General features: G+C 45.9%; 1 long non-coding RNA gene across 2 annotated transcripts in view; it reads right to left on the bottom strand.

Annotated features, from left to right (window-relative positions):
* The window catches only part of LOC108352438 (uncharacterized), a 40,852-nt gene extending 26,083 nt beyond the window's left edge, over positions 1-14,769 (bottom strand). The window contains exons 1-3 of one of the 2 annotated variants that reach the window (XR_005491906.2): positions 14,457-14,769; positions 8,705-8,860; positions 1,885-2,140 (exon numbers count right to left, since the gene is read on the bottom strand). This is a non-coding gene — a long non-coding RNA (uncharacterized LOC108352438). Of the gene's footprint in view, positions 1-1,884; positions 2,141-8,704; positions 8,861-14,456 lie in introns of those variants that run through there. The other variant, XR_001840664.3, reaches the window with a different exon arrangement.
* Positions 14,770-21,982: the final 7,213 nt, after the last annotated feature.

Genomic DNA, 21,982 nt, shown 5'->3' with positions numbered 1-21,982 from the left:
TAACTGGCTGCCATATTTCTGCAAACTTATAGTTCTGAGATCTGTCTGTTTTGTAGGAGCCTGGCATAGAAGCCTTGTAGGGAAAGAGGCAATGCCGTACTAATTTAATTCTCAGTGTGTGTGTGTGTGTGTGTGTGTGTGTTTGTGTGTGGTGTATGTGTGAGTATGTATGTGTGTGTGTGTGTATGTGTGTGGTGTATGTGTGAGTATGTATATGTGTGTGAGTGTGTGTCTATGAGTATATGTGTGTGTGTGTATGTGGGAGTATGTAAATGTGTATGAGTGTGTGTCTGTGAGTGTCTGTGTGGTGTGTGTGTGTGTGAGTGTCTGTGTGGTGTGTGTGTGTGTGGTGTGTATGTGTGAGCATGTATATGTATGTGAATGTGTGTCTGTGACTGTATGTGGGAGTATGTAAATGTGTATAAGTGTGTGTCTGTGAGTGTCTGTGTGGGGTGTGTGTGTGAGTGTCTGTGTGGTGTGTGTGTGTGTGTGTGTGTGTGTGGTGTGTGTATGTGTGAGCATGTATATGTATGTGAGTGTGTGTCTGTGACTGTATGTGTGTGTGTGTGTGTGCATGCATGCATGTGTGCACATGCACATGCGCACATGGAGACCAGAGGTCAGTGTTAGGTGTCTTCTACCATTCTTTACCTTGCTTTCTGATGAGACAGTGTCTCTCCTTGAACTTGAAGCTCGTCACTTTGGCTAATCTGACTGACCAATGAGCTCTCGGTATCTGCTGGTCTCCACCTCTTGTAGAACTGGAGTTACAGATATGCACCCACATCTGGCTTTTTCTGTGGATCCTGGACATCCAGACCCAGGTTCTTTGCTTACATAGCAAGCACTCTATCCATTGAGCTGGCTCTCCAGCCTCTTCACCTTAAGTTTTGAGACAGGGTTGGTCACTGACTTTTAGGTTCACCTTGACTAACTGGTCGACAGGGGATCCACCTGTACCCATCTCCCCAGTTCTGGCTTAGAAATGTGCACCACCACATTTAGATTTTTATGTCGGTTCTGGGGGTGGAACTCAGGTCCTCATTCCTACCCAGCATGCATTTGTCCCGCTGAGCTCTTTCCTTGGTCTCTAATTTAAGCCTTTAAAGTGAATATCCTTTTGAAATCTCATGGTTGGAGCCTCTGACAAGAAAACTGCCCCGGAAAGAACGATGGCTTCCACCTTGCTGCGTCCAGCACCAGGCCTCCCATGATGCAAAGGTTCTGCTTCTATTGAGTTCTTAAGCAGAACAGAGGGTGGACCCATGTTTCTGAGCCCCTTTAGAACAGAGTGGATTCAGGGACCAGCGAGGGAATGTGGAACCCTCGATCAGAAAGACATCCCTTCCCACGTTTCCCTTTGTCGGGGACTGCTGACGTGTCTGGAATTGCAGCCACCTCACAAACACACTCGGGGCTGTGATATGCAGGCCCATAATGCTTATGCTTTGAAATGTCAGACCTTTGATTCTGAAAGGGGACTTTAAAGGGCTTGAGAACCTGGCAATTAATCAGTGCTCCCTGTTCAGAATGAAAGTGGATGGGTTCGCTGTACCACACAGATGGCGTGGCTGGAAACACTCCCTGTCACTGTGGTATTCAGGCACCCCTTTGTCTGGTCCCCACCCCGGTTTTAATTTATTGTTTGCCATTTAGAAGCTATACCACCGCCTTGCAGCGAGACTTCAAATCGTTCAAAAGTGTATTCCTTTGTTCTTGGAAATTTCATACCTATATACAATGAACTATGATCGTACCCACCCACATTCCCTCCTCCCTCTCCTGTATACCCCCACATGTCCCTCCCCTCAGCTGATAAGGTCCAGTTAGCGCTGCCCATATGTGAGCCAGTCATCCACTGGAGCATGGGCATCCTACCCACGGCCAAACCTCCTCAAAGAGGGAGTTCCCCCTTTCCCAGCAGCTACAAATTGCCAATACCTTCTTGGTAATGGGGAGGGCTTGGAGATGGTTCATCCATCTGTGCTGTAGTTTTGTCTTGCTTGATCGTGTGCAGGTCACCAGAGCTGCTACGAGTTCCTCAGTGTAATAGTCATGTCCTATCCAGAAGACAGACGCTCACAGCTCTTCTCCCTGTTCTCCGGCCTCTTATGTTCTTTTCATACCCTCTTCCATGAACCTTAGGGGAATAGCTAAATCAGATTTTTCTTCCATATGTTCATGTGAGTGTGTGTATATACACTTGTGTGCAAACACATGGCTGTGGAGGCCAGAAGACTCTTTTGCCAGACCCAACCACACTGTATTTTGAAACAGCGTCTCTCCATGGCTTAGGACTCACACACTGGGCGAGGCTAACCCGCTGTTCCTCAACACTTAGATTGCAAGCGCACGTAGAAACACCACGCCTGCTTTTTTTCTTTTAACATGGGCTCTGGAGATGAAATTCAGTTTATTGAGCTTGAAAGGCAAGCAGTCTTCCAAGCGAGCCACACTCCTGCCTGCAGATCATTATTTGAACGGTACCATTACACTCAGAACAATGTCAACTGCATTTTTGTCCACAGCGGGATAGAGATCCCACCGTTTTTCTGACTGTGCTTTCATGCCACGAAGGAGTCTCTGTCCTCATTCCTTTCCTTAGAATCTGGGATTTACTCTTCGTGTTTATTCCATTTCATTGAACTTTTGTCCTGGTTTGGCTCCTTATTCTCAATTATTTAAATAAATCATATGAGTCAGTAAGAGTGCATTTGTTTGTTTGTTTGTTTGTTTGTTTTTGTTTTTTTATTGATAGGATGAAAAACCCAAGACTGGGCACTTCTTAGAAGAAGAGGCATTTGTTTCCGGCATAACTTTAACTACTCAGACTCCTTAAAGTTAGGATCTAAGGTTGGAAGCCCCATCAATTGGATGTCTATGGCACATAGTACCATGGTAAAAATGTATGTAACTAAGAGAGAAGAGAGGAGAGAGAGATGGGGGTGAGGGGGAGGGAGGGAAGGAGGAAGAAGAAGGGAAGGAGAGAGAGATAGAGAGACAAATGGGGGAAGAGAGATGGGGAGAGAAAGGGAGGAAGTGGAAGGAGGGAGGGGGAAGGAGGGAGAGACAGACGGGGAGGGGAGAGAGAGAGAGAGAGAGCGAGCTCATAGTCTGGAAGTCAGAGAAAGGTGGTGTCATTCTGGATTTTCTGTGTATATAGTTGCATGCATATGTATGTGTGTATGCAAGTGCATGTGCACATATATTCCAGAGACAGCCTCCAGTGTTGTTCATTAGGAACTATCTGTTTTATTGTTTTTAATGATTGTTATTCTTATATTTTTGGTTGTGAGCCTAGCCTTTAATGGCTGAGCCATCTCTCCAGCCCAATGATTGTTATTCAAAACTTTGATGTGTGTATGTTCTTGTGCGAGTGTAGACGCATACGTACCATGGCCTTCATGTGGAGATCCTAACTTTAAGGAGTCTGAGTAGTTAAAGTGAGTCTCAGTTCTTAAGACAGGGTCTTTTATTGGTCATCATGTAAGGCAGGGTAGCTGGCCCATGAGTCTCCAGGGAGTCTGTGCTTGGGATTACAGACATTCGATACCACAGCTGGCTCTCCATGGAGTCTTAGAATCTGAACTCAACATCATCACAGTCAACTGTCAAGTGCTATATTTATTGAGCTGTCTCCCTTCCAGCCTTCCACTTTGTTTTTTGAGGGTGGGGCTCTCAACGGCCAGACAATTGCTTATTAGTCTAAAGTGACCAGTGAGCCCCAGGGGCTGCTTGTCTCCATTTCCCTAGCCTCTTTTTCTCCTTTTAAAACATTGGTTTTAGGGATTGACTCTAGGCCCTTGTGCTTACAGAAGTACTTTACAAATGATCCACCAACCCAACCCAGGCTTTGATTGTTTATAACAACCTTCCTCTGTGAGAATGAACGGGGGAGGGGGGTCCTTCAGCAGTAGATAGACTTCTTGTGTTAATTGCCCGCAGTGATCTTCCACCAGGATGCACCTTCTCAAGATTCTAGCACCTCACATCAGCACAACAGGGATCAAGATCCTAATACAGGATGCTCAGTCAGAATGTAGCAGAGGCTATGTAGAGAGCATGAAGCCTCCATTGCTAGCTCTAGGGAGCTCACACAGGAATTAGCTAAACAGAAGGCTGGGATGAACAGAACCATCGATGAAAGAGATCTGGGGATGAGAGAGTCACAGGAGGATGTTTGGAGGGGTTGACAGGAAAACGGGAACACTGGAAATTAACCATTCCTGACTTCAACTCAGCTACCATTTAAGGCAATTGAATTTTTATTTTCTTCCACATGATGCCAGATGCATGATAGCAGAAAAGATTTTAATATTGCACATGGGTCTGGAGAGCTGCTTTAGCAGAAGGCCCAAGTTCTGTTTCCAGCACCCATATCGGATGGCTTAAAACTGCCTGTAACGCCTAACTTTGGGGGATCCAGCATCCTCTACTGGCCTCCATGGACACTTACAGGTACATGTACACAACACAGACAAGTTACATATAAAACAAATAAAGCAATATTACATGCAACACCATTCTGGCAGAGTGGGACGAACATTACAATTTTGGCTACCATAGCCCTTTGATTTAGATTCATATTTCACTACTGGCTTTTTTCAACTCTAATTGTCTTTGACCCCCAGTTTTTCTTGGTGTTAAATGCTGTTAGAGTTGGGTAGGATACTGTGCTTGTTACCACAGTTACACAGCCAGCTCCTCACTGGGGGCAGGGGCTCTACCACTGAGCCATGCCCCAGCCCCTCACTGGGGGATTCTAGGCAGGGACTCTACCACTGAGCCACGCCCCCAGCCTCTCACTGGAGGATACTAGGCAGGTGCTCTACTGCTAAACAAAAAAGTTTTAGCCCTCACTGGGAGGATTCTAGATCAAAGCCATGTCTCCAGTCCTTTTTGTGCTTTTAGCGTGAGACAGGATCTCTCACCATATGACTCAGGCTCGTCACAAACTCATTCTATTGCCTGGCCAGTCCTTGATCTTGAGATCCACCTGCTGCAGCACCCTGATTATCTGAAATCACAAGCCCAAAGAGTGTTTTCTACCATTTTAGGTGCTGAGACTGATGCAAACTACACATATCTCAAATAGTTGCCCTATTTTAATCTTTTCATAGTAGGTTGTATCCATATTTTCAAGTAATGGATACATGGTATAATGTCTACTATCTGGGAAGGGAGGGTTGTTTTGGATTGTTTTTGGTGGTTAAAGGCCCATTGTCCTTTACTCTGAAATATTGCAAAGTACTGCAGACACAGTGGGAGTTGTGATTTTTAAAAGGCTGTCTCCTCTGTTCACTGCTCCTCAGGGCATAGAAGCCATGATATACAGCACTGCAAGTGTCATCAACTTAGAACATAACCAGGAAGTGCCTGACCAGCAGGGGTAGCCGCATTGTACATTTAAACCCTGCTGCTACATCGAGAAGAACTAAGGTTTGGAGGGAGATTTGCTTTTTACAGGTCCCATCTGTCAGGTCTGTCTGCACAGTGTGACAAGGTAGGAAGTAGCTGTCTTAGGGATGCCTCTGCAATGCAGCAGGGTAGGGTAGAGGACTCCAGCCAGCCAATGAGTCAGGGGCATGCAGATGGCTTGTCCTTTTTCTATTTGTAGACTTCCATTAAAGATTAGGATTTTCTTATTGTGCACATGGAAGGGATGTAGACTATGTATTGTGTGGTCTACATATGTGCATGTATAAGTGCTTGTGACCCAAGTGAGAGACTGTCTCAATAAACAAAAAACAGGGACTGGGATGGCTGAGTGCTTGAGGGCTTACTATTTAGTTATCTGCAGAAACTCGTGTAAATGCCAGGTGGCCATGGTGACACAGCCTTGGAAGGCAGAGACCAGGGATCCCCAGAGCAAACTGGCTAGGGAGACTAGTCGTATCGGTGAAATCTGGGTTTGATTCAGAGACCTTGCCTTATTGTATAGTATGAAGAGTGATTGGGCATGATTCCTGACATCAACCTCAGGTCTCCGTGTCCACACACACACACACACACACACACACACACACACACACGCATGTACATGTACACAAACACACATTCATGTACAGCTATGCACATGCAAAATATACACACATACACACATGCACAACATACACACTTACACATATACTCCTGTGTATCTATGCACATGCAAAATGCACACAGACATGCACAATACACATACACTTACACATCCCTGTGCACCTATGCATATGCAAAATATGCACACAAACTCACTCCTCTGCACCTATACATATGCAAAATATGAACACTATACACATGAACAATACACTCATACACACACTCCTATGTAGCTATGCTCATGTAAAAATATGCACACAGACATACAAAACACACACACACAGTTTCATGTGCAGCTATGCACATGCAAAATATGCACACATTCAAATGTGTACAACAAACATACATGTGCACCTATGTACATGAAAAATATGCACATATACACACATGCACAACACAGACAAAAAAACCTACAAGGTGATGGCACCTCAGGTTGATGTTTAGTCTATGCATACACACTAGATACTTGTATGTGTGTACACATACTCATATGTACATTGATAAAAGTGTACACACATACGCATGCATGTGCACAAAAGTCTAGTATTTTGGGCCCTGGTGCCCCTTTGTACTCCATCATTGACTGAGAGCTGTTTGTAAAGTAATGGCCCCAGCTTAGTCAAAAGTGGAAGCTATCCTGCTCTACCTTTCTCTCTCCCTTATCTTTTCCATCGCCATTACCATCACCGCTCTTGCAGGACAGAGATATAACCTAGGACCTTGCACATGCTAGGCAAGTGCTATACCACCAGTCTACATTCTAGACTCTTAGTTGTACTTATTGCAGTGGACTGTCAAGCTCTTTCTTAAAAGGTATTTTATTATGCCAAATGTAATATAGTATGTGTGTGAGTGATCTCTCTCTCTCTCTCTCTCTCTCTCTCTCTCTCTCTCTCTGTGTGTGTGTGTGTGTGTGTGTGTGTATTATGCATGTAGAGGTCAGAGGAAAACGTTCAGTAGTCTGTCCTCTCTGCTACCACTTGGGTTCCAGGGGTCAAACTCAGGTTATCAGTTTTGCTACTTTTACCTGCCGAGCCATCTCACCAGCCCTGTCAAGTTCTCTCTGGGAAGGAGCTGAGTGGAACTGTCTCATCTAACAGCTGCCGTGTTACTCGGGGATCTGCCACAACAGCACCTTCCCTAGCATCCTTCACATTCAAACTGTGTGCTTCCTTCATGAGTGTTTCATCCCACAGACACTTCAGCCAAGCGCAGGGAGACCAGCTGTGCTTTCCTAAGCTGATATGCTCTTCCCCTGAGCATCTGAACATATTTTACCAAGGTTGACCCCCAAGGTCTTCACACTTGTCCATAGAGCCAAACAGCAGCCATCTTGGTGGTTCTATTGAGACCCCTGTTAAAAGGTCATCCCACTGGGCTTATTGATAGTTTACACTGCCTCACGGAGACCTGGAGGGTCATGAGAGTCTCACCTCAGTATCTAGCTGCTCCCTACCACCTACTGCACACAACTCTGCCTAAATTGCATGTGCCCTGGGGGAAAGGCTGGAGTGTATATGCCAGGGAAGAGAGAAGCTCCCTCTGTTTGGCTACAGGGATAGGCTACCCTCAGCTATGTTCTACGTGACCCAATAAGGTCATTGGTTTCCATTGTGAATTTTGGTAGAATCAGGCCTCCATTTGTCACCGGGACCCTCGGGGGAATGAGTAGACATTGTTTATGTGTTCCCTGGAAAGAAATTATACACTGCTATGAATTGGCCAATCAGAATCCCAGGTATGAGACCTGGAAGGGCTCTGAACACACAGGAAGGGAGTAAGTTTCTGAGCTGTTTGATGGGAGGAGCTGGAGCTTCAGGGAGGAGCTAGCAAGTGGGCTCCTTTCATTTCCTAAGAAAAGGTCCTCACACCTGCTCACCCAACCCCCTCCCTGGGCCCCATTCCGGGTCCACCAGGCGACAGTGCCTCCACATGCTGGTTCCCGGCTTGCCATTTGGGTTTTAGGAAATTCGACTTTGGAAAACACATCTTGCTTTCATCCCTTTGAGCTGGTGCTTTGGAGGGTGGCATTTAGAAAGAGGCCGTGTGGGCTCCAGGCCAGAAGGCACATCCCTGAGCAGGAAGGAATCAGTGTATCCCTTTTGAGGCCTGGGGCAGCTGATCTGCCTCCATGGGGTTGGTCTGTGACTGTCCTTACTGTTGGTGGCTTCATCCCTGAAACACTCATTCTTGTACTGTCTGCTGGTCCCCACACTCTTGCCTCTTGGGATCCATACATGGTCTCCTGTTCCTCACGTGTGCATGGTGTGTGTGTGTGTGTGTGTGTGTGTGTGTGTGTGTGTGTGTCTGTGTCTGTGTGTGTGTGTGTGTCTGTGTCTGTGTCTGTGTGGTGAACACTAGTAGGTAAATGATGTCATGGTACATTATGGAGGTCAGCTTGTAGGAGCTGGTTCTCTCCTACCGTGTGGGCTCTGGGAATTGAACTCAAGTCATCAGGTTCTGTGGCAAGTGCCTTTACCCACTGAACTCCCTCCTGTCTGCCTCCTTTGCTGTTCTTTTTGAGACAGAGTCTTTCAACTCCTCTGGAACTTGCTAAGTAGGCTGGGCTGGCCAGCAAGCCCTAGGGAGCTGCCTGTTCTGCTTCTCCAGGGTGCCACCATACCTGGCATTTCTGTACAGTTTCTGGTGTTCAAACTCAGAGCAAGCACTCGATGGACTGAACCGTCTTCTAGTCTCAGATGAAGTACTCGTTGAGGGCTCTCTGCTTTGAGCACTTTTAACAGCAGCAAATGAAATTCTTCATTTCTCAGGGAAGGACCTGAAAGGGAGGCCAGAGTCTATTACAGACTCAGACAATACTTTCCCAAGTGGTCAGCCAGGGTCAGGATGTGAGTGTCTCCCCACAGGCTCATGTTTAAAATGCTCGACCCAAGCCTGGGGGGTACTGTTTTAAAAGAATGTGGGACAGAGGTGAAGGAAGTGAATCATTCTTCTGGGCCCCTGTAGTCATGTTGCCTGCACACACACAGATACCCAAACAGCATACAGAAATAAATTCTTAATAACTGAAGGGAGTAGAGAACTTAACAGTTAAAAACACGTGCTGGTCTTGCAGAAGACCAGAGTTCAAGTCCCAGATAGCTTATAACTACCTACCTGACTGTGATTCCACTCCAGAAAGATGTACTCCATAGGAATGTGATGCCCACTTCAGGCCTTCTTGGGCACTGTATCCGCACATGCGCATGCACACACACATGCATACATACATACACAAGCAAGAAAGTTCCATTCTGGCCCTCCTATTCTGTCCATCTCAGTGTAAGTTTCTGACCAGAAATCTATCTACCCTCCATGTTGTTCCTCAACCAGCTTTCTCTCATTCGCCCTCCCCAAGCCTTTTCCCCCTCATAGTGTGTCTGGAACAACAGAGATAACTTGTCTCATGACAGCGAAGTGACAAAGCTTTCAGGGACCTTTGGCGTGATAGTAAGGAAGTGAGCCTTGGGAGAAAACCAAATACCAAGCATAATTTGGTCCCTGACATAGGGAAGAAAAAAGATACTTCTGATTTCTTCTCATTGACATTTCCCTTCTTTCTCTGTCCAGCTTCCCTTTCTTTCTCTCAGGGGGCTTTATGCCACAGCTGGAGGGGCTGGAGGAAAAGCAGCGCCAACAGAAGGGCATCTTAGATTTCCTGGGGTTGGAATTACGGGCAGTCAGGAGCCACCAACATGGCTGCTGGGAACCAAACCCAGTTCCTCTGCAAGAGCAGCGAGTGCTCTAATTCCTGAGTCACCACTCCAGCCCCAAGGTGGGGACGCTTTAACGAGGGCCAAGGACTGATAGATGAGGAGCAATTATTTCTTAATGTACACAACAAAGTTTACATTAAAGTTCTTTTTAATGTTATCTGTGCGAATGGAAAAGAGAGGGAAATGATGTTTGTATATGTGTTAGCATGTCCCGCTTTTGTGTGTGTGTATGTCCATGCTTCTTGCATGGGTGTACGTGTAAGTGTGTGTGCGTGTGTGTGTGTGTGTGTGTGTGTGTGTGTGTGTGTGTGTGAAGGCCAGAGAGAAACTTTGTTCTTGAGGTACCATCCACCTCGGCTTCTGAGGCAGGATCTCTTACTGGTTAGCCTCACTTGGTAAGCTTCAGGCACTACCAGAATTTTTCTATTACACTGGTTCTGGAGATTAAACCAAGTCCCCATGCCTGTGAGCATGCGCGTGCATGCAGACACACACACACACACACACACACACACACACACACTCACTCACACACACACAGAACTTTAAAACTAGCACCCAACTCTCACACCTGCTCTTCCAAACCTGAGGGAGATTGAGCTCTCTAGCTTCCTGGAGGAACCATCTCTTCCCTGGGAGTGACCGATTCAGTTGACAGCCTTCCCCAATTCAGGCTTCCAGTCCTATCCGAACTGGCCGTGCCAGCACTTGTGGGATAATCCTTTTATCACAGGGGCTGCTATTGTAAACAGGGAGGCCTCCATGCTGGATGGCGGGGGCCATCTTTACAACAGCTCCATCTAAATGCAAATCCGGATCCCCTGCCTGACAGGGAGGTGAAAGCTTTCCTATTAGCAGGCGGGAGATAGGAGAGTTAATTTAATGCTAAAACATTCCTAAGCAAGAAGAGCAATTTCCCCTGTTGAGCGGTGGTCTCATTTTCTCTCCATGACCACTGTGCCCATAATATGATAATTTTTACCTTTTTAAACTTTGCTGAAGGAAAAAGGACAGTCATCTATCTTTGGAAATGGTTCCTTGTGCATTCATTTTTTTATCTACAAAAATGCAGGTATTTGTGTACTTGCTGAATGAATGGCCTGGGAAAAGCCAAAAGATGATGGCTGTGACACTGTGCTCTGTTCGGGTCAACACCCATACTTGACTCCATGAACTCCCTCCAGGCAGGCTTGCTGTCTAGTGGTGTGTGCGCCTCCAGACCAGTCCACTTTTTCCCCCTCTTCCTCTGTGTAGCTCTTCTCTCTCTCTCTCTCTCTCTCTCTCTCTCTCTCTCTCTCTCTCTCTGTCTCTCTCTCTCTCTGTCTCTCTCTCTCTGTCTCTCTCTCTCTCTCTGTCTCTCTCTCTCTCTCTCTCTCTCTCTCTCCTGGAATAGAGAAGAGTATGTAAGGACAGCTAAGTTCTTTTGTGTAGTGTTTGGTTATGGCTTGGATGCGAACTGTCCTCCACAGGCTCATGTCTGTGAAAGCTTCCGTGGTCCCCATCTGGTAGAGCTATTCTGGGAGGTTCTGGAAACTTAGGGCACTGAGCCTCAGCAGGGAAAGTGGGTCAGGGTGTGGCTGGTGTTGGGCTGTAGGGTAGGGATGGGTGTAGGTGCGCCTTGAAACACTGCAGCCTGGTCTGACTTGCATCTTCTGAGATGTAGGCACAAAGCCACCTCAGGCTTCAGCTTCTTTCCGCTGCTGAGCATGGATGGTGCCTTTAAACCCTTCCTTAAGTTGTTTCCGACAGGCACACATTTTGGCAGGTGTTCGTGGGGTATTCTTCAAAGAGGAAGGGAAGGGAGTCATTGAGAGTTGAGGACGGGCTTAAGGCATCTAACGGTTTGGGGTTCAAGGGGACACTGAGGGAGAGTGTCCTTTAGGGGAAGGGACTTATTAGAAGAGTTATTAAATGTCATAGATAGGAGTGCGGTGGGGTTCTAAGGAGTATTCAGGCCCATGCGGCAGAGTGGAAGGTGGCCCCTCTTTATAGATTTCAGGGGAAGAGTGGGAGGTGTTCCTCATCCCATGGTTGATGCTTGAAGTAAGGGTGTCTCTGATTCCCAGGTAGCAGAGGAGGGGTAGAAGACCTTGCATTTTGAGGAAGGAATCTTGTTAATGTGTGTCTCAGAAAGGTAGGTGAAGTGGGACTGGGGGTGGGGTGGAGTGAGAGAGCACACGCAGTTAAGTAAGGCATATCACTCAGGGATGGGGGTCCGTGTCACATGTAGCCTTTTGGTATTGCACAGCCTGATAGCATGGGGCTGTAAACTTCTTTAGGAAAACAGGATTATGGAACCTGACATTCTCCTGGAATCTGGGCACCCGGGGAATCTGTTGGGGATTAGATATTAGCAGCTCAGTAGGGGGCATATTACTTCCTTTGTGGCAGGTATGAGAGAAAGAGCCTACTGTAGGAGGGTCTGGCTTAATTAGAGGCTGGCTCAAAACTTGACTATATGGCCCATGCTTCACCTCTGACTTCAGCTTTCTTTCTGTGTTTCTTTTCTCCTTCTCCTCTTCCTCTTCCTTCTCCTCTTCATTTCCTCCTTCTCCTTTTAAAGATTTATTTATTTCATGAATGTGGCTACACTGTTGCTCTCTTCAGACACACCAAAAGAGGGCATCAGATCCCATTACAGATGGTTGTGAGCCACCACGTGGTTGCTTGAAATTGAACTCAGGACCTCTGGAAGAGCAGTCAGTGCTCTTAACCCCTGAGCTATCTCTCCAGTCCCTCTCTGTGATTCTTGATGTAACAAGATGTAAGAGATCACATGGCTAGCTCCAGGTGCCATAGATGACAATCCCCAGCTGCCATGCATCTCCAAACCTGATGGACTGTATCTCTTTAAAGCGTGAGCCTGCCTCCCTTACGTTGATCTGTCAAGTATCTGTGCCAAGCAGATGTTACAGAAAATAATGCATTGGGTAGGGAAGCATTAAGATGGGTCCCTGGGGCTGGTAAGAGGACTCTGTGGATAAGAGTGTTTGTCAAGTAAGCTGAGGCCCTGAGTTCTAATCCTGTGTATCCACTTATAAGGTAAGAGCCACTGAGTGACCCTGTAACCGTAACTCCATTGCTGCAGTTTGCTGGCTGCCAATTTAGCTCCAGGTTCATTGAGAATAAGGTAGTGAATGGTAAACCAGGACACTGTGTGTCCTCTTCTGGCCTTCATAAGCATGCACAAATGTGCATGCGTGCGTACACACACACACACACACACACACACACACACACACACTTTAATGCAAATACCAGCTAGCTGATACTTGGTGGAATTGGTCTGCTTCCTAAACAGCTTAGGATCCTTGCTTCCAGGATGTCTTAGCACATTACAGATCGTCAAGCCATGTGCCTAGACGGGAAGAGAATCCTCAAAGCTATTCTTGCACTGTTGCCCACTGCAGCCTCAAGAGGAGGCTGCTTTCTCCTTTGTCTCAAGCAGGGTGTAACCCTGAGATAGTATGCCATGCAACAAATCTGGTAAAAGGAGGTTTATTTGGGGGAAGGGAGGAGAGTGAGGACCTGAAGAAGGGGTGGAGGCAGACAGACAGGGACAGAGAAGAGGGTGGGGCACAGAGAAGAAAAGAAATGGGGAGAGAGACTGCCTAGGAACACGCGGGAAGACAGACAGAGCTGGAGTGGTGCTCCATGCAGCCTATATGTGAAGTACTTGATAAGGCAGGTGATGACCTAAGCCACTGCTAGGTCCTTGGGAGGAGCCAGTGGGATTGCTTGTAAGCTAACAAGGAGACTGACCTGCATGTGTGTAAGATCTAAGACTGTACAGCCAAAAGGAAGTGGCAGTTGATTCTCATTTTTGGTGAATTCTGTACTCGTGGGTTTCTTCCCTATCAGTTATTTGTAAGCACAAAGTCCATGATTGCAACCTTTATGCAGTAGTCTGAACTGCAAAAAAATGGGAGTTGCAACACATATCAAACACACACACACACACACACACACACACACACACACACACACACACACACACACTCACAGCTGAGGTCAGACAAGGTGACTGTCCAGACAGGCCTCAAAGTTTTGGTCTTCTACTTCACTTCCCAAGGGCTGGTGTTTCAGGTAAGCCCACCACAGCTGCTTTGTGTGGTGCTGGGGATGGAACCCAGGCTACATGCATGCTAAGCTAGCGCTCCACTTACTGAGCCAAATTCCCAGCTTGCTTCTTTACTGTCTGAACTCCTCCTCTCTGCTGTCTTTTATTTCTCTCAAGTTACATCCATTCATCCATTCTCTCTCTCTCTCTCTCTCTCTCTCTGTCTCTCTGTCTCTGTCTCTGTCTCTGTCTCTCTCTCTCTCTCTCTCTCTCTCTCTCTCTCTCTCTCTCTCTGTGTGTGTGTGTGTGTAGATCAGAGGTCAGGTTTTAGAGGTTGATTCTCTTTCCATGATGTCAGCCCTGGGGATCAAACTCAGTCAGGATTGGTGGCAAGTACCTTTACCCACTGAGCCATCTTGGGTACTTACCCCTCTATCGGACCTTTTTGGTAGTTAGTGTTGGTGATAGAACCCAAAGCACTGTGTATATTATACAAGGCCTCCACTACTGAGCTTCACCCAAGCTGTTCAGGTTGCTTCCTATTATTGCCTCAGTGTAAAGTCGAGACACATACAAACCTATCCTTCAACCCAACTCACCTCAAGATCTGGGGGTCGGGGTGGGGGGAGAGAAGCAAAGCAGATTTCAGTGCAGGTATCATTCAGGTCCAGAATTTCCTTCACGCGAAAAGCCGGTGCTGCGAATCTCAGGCTGTCTGAGGTCAGTTCTTCCGTTGTTTCTAGGTTTAGATTTTGTCAAAATGTGTCAAAATAATCAAAGAAGACGCGGTTGAATCCAAGTCATCTGTGATTGACGGCTTTTTTTTTCTTTTTCTTTTTCTTTTTTTTTCTTTTTTTTCTTTTTTTCTGGAGACATAGCCAGACTTGTGAGAATCAGAGGGAATGTTAACTCACAGAGATGGGAATGATGGGGGTTAAAAAGGCAGGCATGTAATTGTTTTAGTCACAATTGTTAGAGTACAGGCAATTCCGCTGGCCTGCTCTCTGGGGCCTGCCAACTGCATACGTCATCACCTGCCTTCAGCACCTGCACCTGCGGCCATCACCAGCCTCTAGGGCCAGGTGCATCAGGTGTGTGCTGTGGATAAAAGGACCTCCAGCCCCCTCAGCTCTCTTTCTGCATCCCCTCTCTCTGTTCTCTGTTTGCCTCGCCCCTTCTTTGCTTTCAGTGTTCCTCCTCTTTTGGCCCTCATGGCTCTCTCTCTCTCTCTCTGCTTCCGTCTGTCTGTCTGCCTGCCTTTCTATATGTCTACCCATCTGCCTTTATTCCGCTCCCATATCCCAACTTCCCTTTCCTCCCCCAATAAGCCTCTTTTATATCAGATCTGTTGTGTGGTGTACTTTCTCAGGGGAACACCTTGGCACAGTCTGCCAAAGGTAACACTCCCTCCACCTCCCCACCCCCCCACCCCCCCACCCCCCATCCCCCAACCCCTTATTTTTTTTTTTAAATCATAACAACCACACCGGGCCCACTGTTGTCCTAACAGTACAGGAGACTCACTAGACAAAACTGGTTGCTGATCCTACTCACTGTTTTTCTCACTGCTGTGACGAAAGAGCCAACAAAAGCAACTGAAGGAAAGAACTATTTGCACTGGCTCACAGTCTGAGGGGATCCAGTTCATCATGGTGGGGAAGCTGTGGCATCAGAAGTGTGAGGTACCTGCAGTAAGGAAGCAGAGAGAGGCGGACACGGGTGCTCAGCTCATCTTTTTATGCAGTTTAGGGTGGGTCTTCCCACCCCAACTCACTCGATCTAGCCTCACTCCATCTAGAATATGTCTCTCCTAGGTGGTTCTAAACTCTGTGGTGGCCAATATTGATTGTCAACCAGACAGGGTCTAGAATCACATGAGACATCATTTTGGGCGTGCCTGTGAGGAGTTGTCTAGGTTAGGGTAAGTGGGGTGGGAGAAGACCCATCCTAACTGTGGGTGACTCCATCCCATGGGCTTGGGTACTGGGTTGAATAAAACAGAGAAATCACTAAGCAGTGCTCAACTTTCTCTGGTTCTGGACAAACCCTTCCACATTCTTGCCACCACCCCTTCCCTGCCATGACGGACTGTATCCTCAGACTGTGCACCCAAATAACCCTTCCTTCCTTTTGTTACTTTTGCTAGGCCTTCAGTGATGGCAGTAAGAAAAATAATTAATAAACCCACTAATGAGCTAAGCCCCCCCCCCACTAGAGTCTAACCGTTAACAGTTCCAACTCCCACCTTCAATGCAGTACCAAGTGTAGGGACCAACCCGTTCACACGTATACAGAATCAATCCAGAACTTACCAGAACCAATCTGTAGCAGGACTGTTATCAGCCATTTCTACTTATTTTTTAAAGCATTCCATGCTATCTGCAGAGAATGCTGCCTGTTATTTCTGGTTAGAACTGGGTGTCATGTGAGCTTCCTCTAGAGATGCTGGGAAGGGGGTCTTCCCAATGGCTTGGAGTCTGACCCCTCTATTTTCAATCCCACATTCCTTAAAAAGGATTACTCACCGAATCAAAGCAGGAAATGGAATTTGAAATGCCATTGATTCTTTGTGGCCTAGCCCTTTCTGTCTGTCTCCATTTCCCCCCTTTCTTTCCTTTCCATTTCTTTGTGCCAGGGGGAGGGGGAATACCCCAGGGAGTTAAGAGTTGGATAATTTTGCTGAGGATGGAGCAGTAAGAAATTAAAGAGCTGAAAGACGTACTTGAACAATGCAGATTGCTCGCTTTTGGATGTCCTCGTTCCAATTAACACTGACTCCAGCCTTAAGGTAAGATTTTAAAGTGGGTAATAAGATCCCTCAAATCCCACTGTTTTGAAAGAATCCTTATTGTCTAATTCTCTCTTGCTTTTCAACAATGCTTTCAAGGGGTCTTTCAAAGCCAGAGTTCTGGAAATGCAAGACTTCCTCCCTTCAGCCTGGAAAATAAGTCCAAATAATTGATTCTTCAGGGTCCTTAATTGGTCAGGAATACTAACTGGCTCCTCCAAAGATTGAGACCCATTTGTTATATAAATTTTAGGATGAAAAGAGCTGAAGGCAGAGTGAAGATTTGAGTCAAGTGGGAGAAAAAAAATGCCAGCATTATCTGTGTGCGTCTATAGTGGAAATTTTGAACAGACTCTGGGCACGTTGGCAGATTATTTTTGAAGTTCCCAGTGTATTTAACCTGGACAGTGGGCAGGTTATTTAATGCTCTGGTCTTTGTTCTCTCACTTCTGTTGGATTCCACCTTGTATCAGGAGTGAGTTTTTCAGAGTTCAAGGGCTGGCATTGCATACAATGGCTGGGGAGTCTTTCGCCTATCCTGGAGAGGAACTGGCTTTATGAGGAATAGAAAACGAACGTTTTGCACCATGTGTTATTGTTTGTGTGAGACAAGGTCTGGTTGCAGTCTTCCTACTTATTCAAGGATGGCTTTGAACTCTCTGTTCCTCCTACCTCCGCTACCCCACTGTTGGGATTACAGATGTGTTGGGATTGTCACCACACCTAGTTTTGCAGTGCTGGACATTAAATCCAGTGCTTTATGGATGCTAAGAAGCACTCTACCATTTGAGTGACATTCTTAAGTCTAAAGAGTGCCGTAGAACCAAGGAGAAACCACTCATACCTTTATGCTCATATTCAGCTTTATGAAACTCGGATATTACAGGGTTTACACATGGGTAAATAGTCATCTGAGATACGGAGACTTTCGAGTTTCTAATATACAAGGAGAAATCTGGTAAGGTCTGTTACCTCGGCTACTCAGGAGGCCGAGGCAGGAAAATTACAAGTTTCAGAGCTCCTTGGGTAACCTTGGGGAGGATCTGTTGAGAAAGAAAGTTAACAGAAGGATGGAGTATGGCTCAGTGATAAAGTGCCTTCCTAGAATTCATTAGGTTTCCTTCAATAGTAGAACATGGTACCTGTTTAGCATTTCCCAGCAAAGGCTTAGGGGCATGGCTTATGGGTAGGATGTTGTCCTAGCTAATTTTATGTTCACTTGACATAAGCGAGGGTCATCTGAAGGAGGAGAATCTCGGTAGGCATAGATTATCCAAAACCTACTTTTAATAAGGGTTCTCCAATGCTTTGACCCCTCTTATAGTCCACAATCCAAAGGTAGGGGAGAAGAGATGGTAAACAGGACAAGGGGATGTGGACCCGTTTAAGAGTAGTTCTTAGAGGCAATTGCAATCTTTGTTTGTCAGGATACCAGGAGTTCAGTGCCAAGATACCAAACAAGAATCAGCAGCCACAGCCAGGCATCCACCTAGTCAGCACCAGTCAGCAGGAGTGACCAGAACCAGTTGGGATGCCAGGAGAAGTTCTCTGCTATGCCTCTCTCAATGAACTGAAGGCAGGAGACCAAGGAAGCATTTGCAAGGCTAGCTATGCAAATGTTCTGTCTCTGCCCATCAAGTCCTATTTATACATCACATGTCCTCCCATGGGTCTTGCCTCAGCAAAACACCACATGAGTCTACCTCAGCAAGACAGAACGAGAAGCTTCCACTTCAAGTCTCAATTGAAAAATGCCTCCATCAGATCCAGCTGTAGAACATTTTCGTAATTAAATGATTGATGGGGGAGGGCCCAGTTCATTGTAGATGGCGCTACCCTTGGGCTTGGTAGCCTAAGAAAGCAGGCTGAGCAAGCCATGGGGAGCAAGCCAGTAAGCAGCACCCCTTTGTGGCCTCTGTATCAGCTCCTGATTCCAGGTTCTTACCCTATTTGACTTCCTGTCCTGACTTCCTTCAGGGATGGGCTACAATGTGGAAGTGAGAGCCAAATAAACCCTTTCTTCCCCAACTGCTTTTTGGCCATGGTGTTTTATCACAGCAATAGAAACCCTAACTAAGACAAATACCTTCCTAGAATCCCTCCATGAGGGGCTAGGATATGGCTTGGGTGAATATCTGCCTGGAGTCCCGTAGTGAGGAGCTCTGGCATAGTTCAGTGGTAGAGCACTTGCCCAGCATGTTTAGGGGTCTGGTTTCAAGTCTTACTTCTATAATGTATAAATAAAGAAATAGCTGGAACCCGGTAGCACACACATGCCTTTAACCCCAGCACCAGGAGGCAGAGGCAGGCAGATCTCTGTAGGTTTGAGGCCATCCTGGTCTACATAGCAAGTTCCAGAATAGCCAGGGCTACACAGAGCGACTCTGCCTCAAAAAGAAAAAAATAGAGGAAAGAAAGGAAGGAAGCAGGCAGGCAGAAAGGCAAGTACACCCAAAGAGGGCAGTGGCCTCCCTTAATCATCCAATATATTGAATGAATTGCAGAATATGTCCCACCCCCAAACCAAACTATCCTTTCTTCTAGTGGATTTGATCCTGCTCCTGTAGTCCACATGTTGCTCATCTACCCACTTGTTGCTGGTGAGAGGTGTAGATATGGGTTGATGTCTCAATGCTACCCATCAAGATTAAGAAAATCCCAACATAGGCCTCTGAGAAATGGCCCCTTGCTCTTAAAGGGAGACCTACCAGGGAGAGGTAGTGTTGCTTTGCTCTGGTTATGATCCTAGGTGCACGTTTTATTTGTACTCACAGCACTAAGTAGCCACACAGGGAAAAAGAAAACCTGAAGGGCAAACTGATGGAAAAACTCATTTCTTGCTGACATGTTTGAAGAACTGGATACACACTATAGAAATTCCCTTATCTTAAGAGTTCCTGTTTTGTGCCATAAGGTGGACTGTTATTTGATGATTGAAATCCTGGTTTCTGTGACTTGAACTGTAACAGTCCTAGATGAGACTATCCTGCTAGGTGCCTTAAAGAAGTGTAGGAGACACTCAAGGGATGTGAGAGAAGAAGGGAGTTCTGGGAAACCGAAAGTGTGTAACTAAAGGATCCATAGCATTTTAAAAACAATACTGGAGACTAACCTTAGGTCCTCACATATGTTCTAGCACTGAGCTATTCCCCCAGCCCCTCACTGGGGGATTCTAGGCAGGGGCTCTACCACTGAGCCACAATCCCAGCCCCTCAGCTGGGAATTTTAGGCAGGTGTTCTACTTCTAAACTTCCCCCCACCTCCACCCCCAGCCCCTCACTGGGGGTTCCTAGGTAGACATTTTACTTTTGAATAAAATTCCAACTCTCTTTTTACTTTTTTTTCTGAGATGGGGTCTACTTAACTTGTCTCAGCTGGCCTTGAACTCACTGTATTTCTGACAGGCTTTGATCTTGGGATCCGTCTCCTCAGCCTTTCCAAATAACTGGGATGGCAGGCTTGCCCCTTCAGGCCCAGCTTTGTTCATTTTAATTCTGAATATGCTTTTCAAAAAGCCTCACAGCTCAAATCTTTTTCTTTTCCTAGTAGCTTCTCTTTTTCAGACATTCAAGATGGTGGTCTTATTCCTTTCAACTCTGTCATTCTCTTTTCTCACTTTTAGAAAATATTTCTGTTGCTTAAAAATTTCTGGTTTCACAATTATTTATTTGTTTTGCGGATTGAGGGGAGGCATCCTTGTGTCTGTTGGAAGACAACTTGGACGAGTTGTGATTCTTTCCTTTCACAACAGAGCACCCTGACCTCCTAAGCCCCACTCTCTTCCTATCTTTTTCCTCTTCTGTTTTCTTGCTTCTAATTTCTAAGCCAGCTTTTAATGACTTCTTTTTCTTCTCTAAGCAAAGGATTTCCTTATGTTTTTAACTGCTATATATAAAGACAGGAATCTGCTCATTGCCCACTACTGGAAGATAAAGAACAGCCCCCCCCTTGTCAAAATATACCTTTAGTCCCCATCACATCTTATCTCACTGGTGGCCCTCTTCTTGCCTAACTACATGCCTAAGTTTCATTTGCTAAGTTACGTTAAGGTGGTTCCACTTCATCCAAACTCTCTCAAATGCACCTATTTTAGAAATGGGCCACCCATACCCTTAGGGTGGGAGCTAGGACCAGAACAATGAAATTATCTGTGCGCATCAGGGATCGAGCAGCCCTTCCACATTGTTCTCACGTACATGAAAAGACTGAGGTGGGGTGTGTTCCAATTAAGGAAGAACTATTTATAATATTCCTCAAAAGCCACTGTGGCTTTTCCAGAGGGGGAATTTTTATTAACGAATGAAATATGCTAAAGACCTCCTTGTGGTGCAAAAGAAGAGAATGGATTATTATTTGAGAAGTGCATGTGTGTATGGTTGTATGTGTATGCCACTGAAGGGATTATCCAGTGTGCAGTTAGGGAAGGATTATGAAAGTTTGCCTTAGGACAACAGATTAGAACACTAAGTCTGAGTTAAGGCTTTTCTTTCTTCCTTCCTTCCTTTCTTTCTTTCAAAGATTTATTTATTTTTACCTTATGTGCACGAGTGTTTTGTCTGTATGTATCATAGGTAATTTTTTGTGCTCTGACGCCCATGGAGACCAGAAAAAGGTTTAAGATCTCCTAGAACTGGAGTTGAGTCAGCCATAACTTCCTTATGTTGCTGGGAACCCAACCTCTGTTTTCTGCAAGAACACCCAGTACTTTTAACCACTGTGCCATCTCTCCTGCCCAAGGTCCTCCTGTATTACATGTGATATTTCCATGCAATTTTCTCTTAATATTCAGGCCTAGAACTCAACGGGGGTGGGGAGGTTAGAGAGATGACTCCATGTTGAGAGTTTATGCTGCCCTTGTAGAGGATATGAATTCAGTTCCCAGCACTCATGTTGGATGGTTGACAAATCCCTCTGCTTATGGCTTCATTTGGTCGTGCATCCTCTTTTGGCCTCCAAAGGAACCTGTACTTGTGTCCACCTATTCTGTCACACACAAATCAAAATAAAAGTTCCAACCAATAGCTTACCCAGGAAAGTTTATGAATGAGCTGAAATATTAAAAGTATTAATTATATCAGGGAGTTTTTTTTTCCGTTAATTACAGTCAGAATTCTTCTCTGTGTTTAGAAAAGAAGGGGAATGAAAAGGAAGGCTGAGAGTGGAGAAGAATAGAAAAGTGTAATTGCCAAACCTTTTTTGAGAAAATAATGTATTTAGACATGTTGAGATTACGTTTCAAAACCAGCACTGGATTAGTTTGATTTAAGATTTTTGCCTTTTGTTTTTCTTTCTGGGTATTAGAAATCACATGTGATTTAGTTCCCAACTGTCTGTGAG

This window comes from Rattus norvegicus, chromosome 12 (assembly GCF_036323735.1).
Source record: "Rattus norvegicus strain BN/NHsdMcwi chromosome 12, GRCr8, whole genome shotgun sequence".
Lineage (NCBI taxonomy): Eukaryota > Metazoa > Chordata > Mammalia > Rodentia > Muridae > Rattus > Rattus norvegicus.
Note: the sequence above shows the minus strand (reverse complement) of the source record. Positions and strands in the feature narration are given on the sequence as shown.